The sequence below is a fragment of the Lontra canadensis genome, unplaced genomic scaffold (assembly GCF_010015895.1).
Source record: "Lontra canadensis isolate GAN:19392208 unplaced genomic scaffold, GSC_riverotter_1.0 scaffold194, whole genome shotgun sequence".
NCBI lineage: Eukaryota > Metazoa > Chordata > Mammalia > Carnivora > Mustelidae > Lontra > Lontra canadensis.
This window is the reverse complement of record NW_022631188.1, coordinates 534,087-543,118: the sequence shown is the minus strand read 5'-3', so window position 1 is coordinate 543,118 and position 9,032 is coordinate 534,087. Positions and strand designations below refer to the sequence as shown.

At 43.2% G+C, this 9,032-nt stretch overlaps 1 non-coding gene across 1 annotated transcript; it reads right to left on the bottom strand.

Moving 5' to 3' along the window:
* Positions 1-8,960: 8,960 nt before the first annotated feature.
* On the bottom strand, positions 8,961-9,032 carry TRNAA-AGC. The gene has a single exon. It is a non-coding gene; the product is annotated as a tRNA-Ala (tRNA).

The window sequence follows — 9,032 nt, the reverse complement described above, 5'->3', positions numbered from 1 at the left end:
CTTTCACAAGCCCAGACCAGGCCTGCCTGGTGTACTTCTTATTTAACCCTTAGCAGGCCCTTCTTCAATTATTAAAGTTAGTGACAGAGGAATTTTCCGCCAGCCAAAGGTCTTACTGGGCTCAGAATTAAATTGACTTGAGACAGATTTAACAGGGTTAACTAAGGGAATTTTATTACCTGTGCACAGAGGACTAATAATGAAACTGAGACCTATTTTGGACAAAGAAAATAAATTTGTGAGGACTTGACAGGATGAAGAAGACAGATGCTTGGGAACTTTAATAAGAGATTTTAAGTGGAATTTGGGCTGAGGTAGATCTAGTAATAAAGTAACAAGGTTTATTTCTACAGCTTTCTCAATTTTAAATTTCCTATCTCTGGTGATAAGGATGTCTTTTACTTCTTACCACAAGGAGGGTCCCTTGAGTAGGGGAGATTTGTTTCCTGCTTTCAGGGGGGACAGAGGAGGGTGTGATGTCCTTGTACCTGCTGTTTCTGGAGTAGCTTCCATTCAAAATAATTACTATGCCATTGTGGGACAGACTGCCCTGGGCCCCTACAGTACTTAAAGAAATAAGCCATTGGGGACATATAAAGTTAGGTGTAGAACATTACTGGGAAGTTTAAATATTGCCAAATTTCTCCACTTAATTGAAATTATAAAGCTAATATATCACAATCATGTAAATACTTTAGAGCATGGAATACTACTCAGCCGTCAAAACGAACTCTTGCCATTTGCAACCACATGGATGGAACTCCAGGGTATTATGCTGAGTGAAATCAGTCAATCAGAGAAAGACAGTTATCATATGATCTCACTCATATGGAATTTAAGAAACAAAACAGGATCATGGGGAAGAGAGGGAAAAATAAAACAAAATGAAACCAGAGAGAGACAAACTGCAAGAGACTCTTAATCATAGGAAACAAACCGAGGGCTGCTGGCTGGCGGGTGGGGGTAATTGGGTGATGCGCGTTAAGGAGGGCACATGATGTGGTGAGCAGGGGGTGTTATATGGGACTGATGAATCATTGACCTCTATCTCTGAAGCTCATAATACATCCTGTTAATTAACTAAATTTAAATAAAAAATTAAAAAATGGAATCATAAAAGGATACTTTACAACATCATTAAGTCTCATCACAGATGAACAAAATATTTATAAAACCTTCCTCTAAAATAAGTCCCTGAAAGGGGTTTACATAGAGACAGACATCAGGTGACCGAAGGTGATGACTCCTGACCAGAAAGAGAAATCTCTGCAGTACTAGATGCTGTGGTGGCTCTGTTGGTTAGGCATTTGCCTTCAGCTCAGGTCATGACCTCAGTGTTGTGGGATCAAGGCCCTTCTCCCTCTCCCTCTACCCAACCCTACTTACCCCACTCATGCTCAATCTCTCTCAAATAGATAAATAAAATCTTAAAAAAAAAAAAAAGAATTCTCTGCCTTACCAGTGAAGACGAGCCCACCCTCTTTTCCTGCCTATTTGGATCATCCTCATTTAACAGTTAGACTTTGAACTTTATATCAGGAATTGTCTGAGCAACTTACTTTAACATACGTTTTCTTTTTGAGGGCCCTGGGTGGCTCAGGCGGTTGAGCATCTGCCTTAATAAGTTTGGGTCATGGTCCCAGGGTCCTGGGATCAAGGGCCCGATGGGGGCATCGGGCTCCTTGTGCAGTGGGGAGCTTGCTTCCCCTCCCCCACTCCCCCTGCTTGTGCGCCCTCCCTGTCTGTCTGTCTGTCTCTCTCATTTGGTCAAACAAATAAAACCTTTACAAAAACTGTTTTCTTTTTATGCTGGTCTTTTAGCAATATGCTACATTTTTTGGCCGTCATGTATACTACCTGTTGTAAGCCAAATTTTCACCTGCTTACTGAATAAGACACAGCTTTGAACAAGGAGCTATGCAAATCAAGTTAAAACTTTTTTTTCTTTGACCAAAGATTGGAGAGAGAACAGACATAGTTGAGAGGATATAATAGGTTGGAGAGTTTAAAATGTGCATGGATGGGTTCCTGGTTCTATGCTTGTTGTCTCTACTTTCGGTCTCCCCCACCAAGGGACAAGGCCCAGCAAAATGTCTAGATGCTCCTCTGTGTATTTTCCTTCCCCTTGTCATGCCCCTGCTAGTTTTCACTTTCAGGCTTCCTTCCCACTTCCTGGCAGAGTTTATCTCTAAGAAGCTATAGAAAGATGCCATTTTGGTGGCATTTTTGTCAACATCAGAAGATTCAGTAATACTTATCAGGGGGATGTGGTTAGTCTTGGAGTGAAGGCATCATCTTGGAGGACCCAAATTGGACGGGACCTCCAGTGTTCCTTTTTCCATTGGTACCCTCAAAGGTCAAGGCATGACCTGAATTCTTTTTTTTTTTTTTTAAGATTTTATTTATTCATTTGACAGAGATCACAAGTAGGCAGAGAGGCAGGCAGAGAGAGAGGAGGAAGCAGGCTCCCCGCCGAGCAGAGAGCCCGATGTGGGGGCTCGATCCCAGGACCCCAGGATCATGACCCAAGCTGAAGGCAGAGGCTTTAACCCACTGAGTCACCCAGGCACCCCATGACCTGAATTCTGTAAACAAAACAAGGGTTTTGGGTTTGTGTCCTTGGCAACTCTGAAATAGAATTACAGATAGGGGGCGCCTGGGGGGCTCAGTCGTTAAGCGTCTGCCTTTGGCTCAGGTCATGATCCCAGGGGCCTGGGATCGAGCCCCGCCTAGGGCTCCCTGCTCAGTGGGAAGCCTGCTTCTCCCTCTCCCACTCCCACTCCCCCTACTTGTGTTCCCTCTCTTACTGTCTCTCCCCGTTAAATAAATAAATAAAATCTTAAAAAAAAAAAGTACAATTAGTTGCATCATGTTTGCTCCTCTCTGGTTGCCCGTCCAGTAGGCACAGGACTTATTGTATGTTTTAATGGCTGGTATGTATGTATGTATGTATGTATTTATTTATTTATTTATCAGAATAATTGCGAACATGACCCAGTTTTAATAACAACAGTCCAAAACCTCTTTCTTCCCTGTTAAGTACACAGTAAATTAGCTGCCGCCGTCATCACGTGCATCACCACCATCATTTCATGATCATATCGTGTCCGCACACAAGACTCAACAAGCAGAGTTCAGGAGGTTAAAAGCAGTGATAGATAAATTATAATACATCAGAACAGAATATTTATTGTAATTGTATTCTTTAGTTATAAGGAAACTAAGGATTGTTGAAGATTTAGGGTACCTTAGAAACAAAGGATATCTTAGGAAAATTAACACATCAATGACTGTGATGTGATGATTAACCTTTCCGACAGCTTCACTGGCCATCGGTGTCCACGTGTCTGATTAAACATTATCTTTGGGTATGTCTGCGGCTGTTTCCAGAGGAGACTACTGTTTGACTTGGGAGACTGAGTAAAGCAGAGAGCCCTCCCTGATAGGCGTGGGTGTCATCCAATCTGTTGAAGGCCAGAATAGAACAAAAAGCCAGAAGGTTGGGCTCATCTCCTCTCTGCCTGTCTGTGGGAGCTGGGACACTGGTCTCCTGCCTTCAACATTGAATGTCGGAGCTGGGACATTGATGTCCTGCCTTCAGGGCTCCTGGTCTCGGGTGTTCAGTCTGGAACTGGAATGTCTGTCCTTCATCCCTCCGACCATCAAACTACACCACACAGATGAGGAGAAGTTACTTCGATAATTAAGATTTCATTAAAAATGAGAATTTCTAGAATATTCAGAGAACAGCTGCAAACAATAATAAGCCTGTGAACGCTTGGCATCACTCAGACTGGACCCTGTACTGAGGTGTACTTGATATACAAAGAACTACACATACCCAGTGGGTATGGTTTGATGAGTTTGGACATGAGCAAATACCGTCACCATTATACCGTCACCACAAACAAGGTTACAACATACGCACTACCTCCCGAAGTTTCCTTGTGTCCTTTTGCTTTTTGAGTGTATGTCTGTGTGTGTGTGACAGAGAAAGACCTACCCCCTTAAACTCGGAAGTGCGCAATACCTTCTTGCTAACTGGAGGCAGATTTCTGTCTGTTCGTCTCACATAACTGAAACTTTATCCTCAGCCAGCCCAGCTCTCTGATTCTTGCCCGCCGCGGTTGCTGGCGATCCCCATCACATTCTCTGCTTCCACGAGTCTGACTGTTGGCCGGAGTGGGATTATGCAGTGATTGTCCTTCTGGCTGGCTTATTTCATTTAGCACAGCGTCTTCCGGGTCCATCACTGTTGTCACAACTGGCAACATTTTTAAAGGCTGGAAAATGTTTTTGTGTATATGCCAGAGTTTCTTTATCCGTTCATCGGTCGATGGATGCTTCGGTTGTTTCTGTATCTTGACCATCAGATGTCTTTTCAAAATCCTGTTTTCAGTTCTTTTGGATATATATACAGCCAGAAGTGGGATTGCTGGATCATTTCGGAGTTTTATTTTTATTTTTTCTGAGAAGCATCCATACTGTTTTGTGTAGCTGCTGCACCATTTTACATTCTCGCTAACAGTACACGAGGGTTCTAATCTCTCTACACCCTCACCAACACTTGTTATCTTTTTTTTTTTAAATAATAGCCATCCTAACAGGTGTGACGTGATAGCTCATTGTACTTTCAATTTACATTATACATATATCACCACGTTGTACGTTTTATTTTTTTTATGATTTATTTACTTCTTTGAGAGAGAGTGGGGGAAGGGCAGAGGGAGAAGGAGAGACTCTCAAGCAGATTCCCTACAGAGCCTGGAACCTGAACTCACGACCCTGAGGTCATGAGCTGAGTCAAAATCAAGAGTGAGCTCCTCAACTGACCGAGCCACCCAGGTTCCCCCATTTTAAATATATTAAAATTTTATTTGTCCATTATGCCTAATTAAAAAACTATCCACTGCAATGATTTTCAAGAAACAGAAGCCATTCTTTGAGAAAAATGAAAGTTAAATTTAAAATACATTTAAATATATAATATAAATAACAAATATTAAATGTAAACATTTTAAACTTTCTGTTTTGGACATTTCATTTTTTTACTTTTTAAAAAAATTTTAATTAACATATAATGTATTATTTGTTACAGGTCTGTGATTCATAAGTCTTATACAACAGCCAGCGCTCACCCATCACATGCGCTCCTTAATGCCCATCACCCTGTTGCCCCATCCCCTACACTCTCCCCTCTAGCAACCCTCAGTTTCTTTCCTATGATTAAGAGTCTTATAGTTGGGACGCCTGGGTGGCTCAGTTGGTTAAGCGGCTGCCTTCAGCTCAGGTCATGATCCCAGCACCCTGGGATCGAGTCCCACATCGGGCTCCTTGCTCGGCGGGGAGCCTGCTTCTCCCTCTGCCTCTGTCTGCCTGTGCTCGCTCGCTCTCCCTCTGTCGCTGAAAAATAAATAAAATCTTAAAAAAAAAAAAGAGTCTTATAGTTTTTCCCACTCTCTGGTTTTGTCTTGTTTCATTTTTCCCTCTCTTCCCTTATGGTTCTCTATGATATTTCTTATATTCCACATATGAGTGAAACTGTATGATAATTGTCCTTCTCTGATTGACTTATTTCACCCAGCATAATATCATCTAGTTCCATCCATATCAGTACAGACAGTAGGTATTCACCCTTTCCGATGGCTGAGGAATATTGCATTGTATATATGGACCACATCTTCTTTATCTATTCCTCTGTCAAGGGACATCATCGCTCCTTCCACATTTGGCTATTGTGGACATTGCTGCTATGAACAATGGGGTGCAGGTGCCCCTTCTTTTCACTACGTTTCTATCTTTGGGGTAAATACCCAGTAGTGCAATTACTGGCTTGTAGGGTAGCTCTATTTTCAATTTCTTAAGGAACCTTTGTATTGTTTCCAGAGTGGCCGCACCAGCTTACATTCCCACCAGTAGTATAGGAGGGTTCCCCTTTCTTCATATCCTGGCCAACACCTCTCGTTTCCTGACTTGTTAATTTTAGCCATTCTTACTGGTATGAGGTGGGATCTCATCGTGCTTTTGCTTTGTATTTCCCCGATGCCGAGTGATGTGGAGCACTTTTTCATGTGTCTGTTGGCCATTTGGATGTCTTCTTTGCAGAAATGTCTGTTTATGTCTTCTACCCATTTCTTGGAGAAAAATGAAAATTAAATTAAAAATATATTTAAATATGTAATATAAAGTCAGTAAGATAAATATTGAATGTAAACATTTTTAACCTTCTGTTTTGGACATTTTATTTTATTTTTACGATTTTTTTTTTAAATAATCTCTATGCCTAGTGTGAGGGCTTGAACTCACAATCCCAAGACCACAAGTCCCATTCTCCACCAACTGAGCCAGTGAGGCTACTCTGTTTCAGACATTTTTTTTTAAATTTATTTATTTGACAGACAGAGATCACAGAGAGAGGGAGAGAGATAGAGATAGAGAGGGGAGGAAGCAGGCTCCCTGCTGAGCAGAGAGCCCAATGTGGGGCTCGATCCCAGAACCCTGGGATCATGACCTGAGCCGAAGGCAGAGATCAGACGTTTTATTTATTTATTTATTTATTTATTTATTTATTTATTTGACAGAGAGAGAGAGAGAGGTCACAAGTAGGCAGAGAGGCAGGCAGAGAGAGAGAGGGAAGCAGGCTCCCCGCTGAGCAGAGAGTCCAATGCAGGGCTCGATCCCAGGACCCTGGGACTGTGACCTGAGCCGAAGGCAGAAGCTCGATCCCAGGACCCTGGGACCATGACCAGAGCCGAAGGCAGAGGCTTTAACCACACCGAGCCACCCAGGCGCCCCATAAACAGATTCTTGTACTCCCAATACTTACTGTAAACAGATGGCTCCATCGGTTTGAGTGGATAAACCATTAATTTCTTAACTCAAGTATTTTGTTGGTGGGGTTGGGAATGTTCTGTTTCACTCTGCCCAGACACACAGAATGTGTAGTCCTTTCACTTTTAGTGCCATGGAATCAATTGTTGGTTTTAGGGGATGTCAGCCATTCCGTCCATTCTAGGGTTCTGTCTGATTTCTCCTCAGGGCTGTCGCAGCCATTGATGATTGTGACCTGGATGCATTAGATCTGTTGTAAAATGTTGATTCTAATTTTAATCATTCCTCCTGCATTTATCAGCTGTGATTCTTCTATGGAGAAAATCTTTCCCTTATTAAGAGCATGTTTATCTTAAAAAACATCCCAGGGGCGCCTGGGTGGCCCAGTCAGTTAGGCGTCAGCTTTCAGCTCGGGTTGTGATCCCAGAGTTCTGAGATCAAGCACCCCGTCCAGCTTCCTGCTCAGGAGGGATCTGCTTCTCCTTCTCCCTCTGTCCCCCACCCCATCTCTCCCTGTCAAATAAATCATTAAAATCTTTTTTAAAAATTCCATATTACTTATATAGGATAAATACTTGATTCGTTTCCTTCACTGGTCAACTTTCAAAATAATGAGATGCTATCCAAAAGCCTCCAAAGTTTAGATATAGACTATTATGTGTGAGTCTGTGTTGGTTTTACAAGTAGGTGCTCTAGTAGCTTTTCCACTTTGAAGGGCAATTTCCAGACGTATAATCCTACCAAAATATATAGAGATAGCTTTATCACTTACTATCCAATACTTAACCCTCTGTTTCTTCATATCTGAATGCCTTGGTTAATACCTCCATCAGAGCGGCACCTACCTGGGTGGCTCATTTGGTTAAGAGCCAGACTGTTGTTTTCAGTTCAGATCATGATCTCGGGGTCATGAGATTGAGACAGGCATGGACCCCACATTTGGCTCAGCACTGGGTGTGGAGCGTGCTTAAGAATCTCTCTCTCGGGGCGCCTGGATGGCTCAGTGGGTTAGAGTCTCTGCCTTGGGCTCAGGTCATGATCCCAGGGTCCTGGGATCCAGCCCCACATCGGGCTCTCTGCTCGAGGGGAGCCTGCTTCCTCCTCTCTCTCTCTCTGCCTACTTGTGATCTCTATGTCAAATAAATTAAAAAAAAAAAAAGTTTCTCTCTCCCTGTCCCTTGGCCCCTCTCCTCCTCACCTCTCTCTCTCTCTCAAAAAAAAAAAAAAAAAAAAAAAAAAAAAGGGAAGGAGAAAAAGAAATAAAGAAATACCTCCATCACAGCATTAAATAGTAGTGAAGATAATAGACATCCTTGTCTTGTCATAAAAAATTTTTAATGTTTGACACAAAATAAAGTTAAATACGTAGTACAGAATATAAAAGTCTCCTCATAATATATATTACATAGAATTATCTTCCAGAATACCAAATAATCCCTAGAAGTTAACAAATTTAAAAGTGAGGGCTCGCTCTCCCATAGTGTGTATTCATACTTCAGACTAGCAAATCGGCTTTGATTATGCATGGGCTAGGACACGCAGGTGTTACTTGTGGGATGCTCGTTGGTTTGGGGGCAGTGGAAAGGGTCCTCTCTAGTCATTTCTAAAATGAGCCTGACGTGTCATTTATTTTGACTTAAGAAATATTTAGCTGCTGGGTCCCCACCCCGTGTCCGCAGAGAGGCAGGCATCCTGGGCCTCTGCCACCAACCAGTCTTCATTCAGTCTCCGTCACCCCCAGTCTAGGCTCGGACCGACAGCTCTTCATGGCCCCTCACGTGCCTTGGAAAGCCCACAGCTGGAACTGGGGCCCCCTGGGTCCGTGTCTGGTGACACAAAAAGGGGTAAAGTAGTTCGCAAGTTCAGAAGGGAAAAAAAGATCAATACCATCTTTTTATGCTGTTCCACCTCCAATGTGTTCTTTGCCCCAAGAACTTCCCAGAATTCAAAAGAAAGCGGATGAGACCGAGGCTCTGCGCTTTCCTGGGGCGCAGGGCCCAGGACATTCGTTCTCAGTAGTAAGTCGGGTGTCACTGCCGCAGTCCGGGCGGGTAGAAAACGGAACGAGAGCAGGCGGCGGGTTAGCGGGGAGACGCGCCCCGATCCCAGGCGCATCCCCCCAAAACTGGTGGAGGTGCCGGGGATTGAACCCGGGACCTCGTACATGCTAAGCACGCGCTCTACCACTGAGCTACACCCCC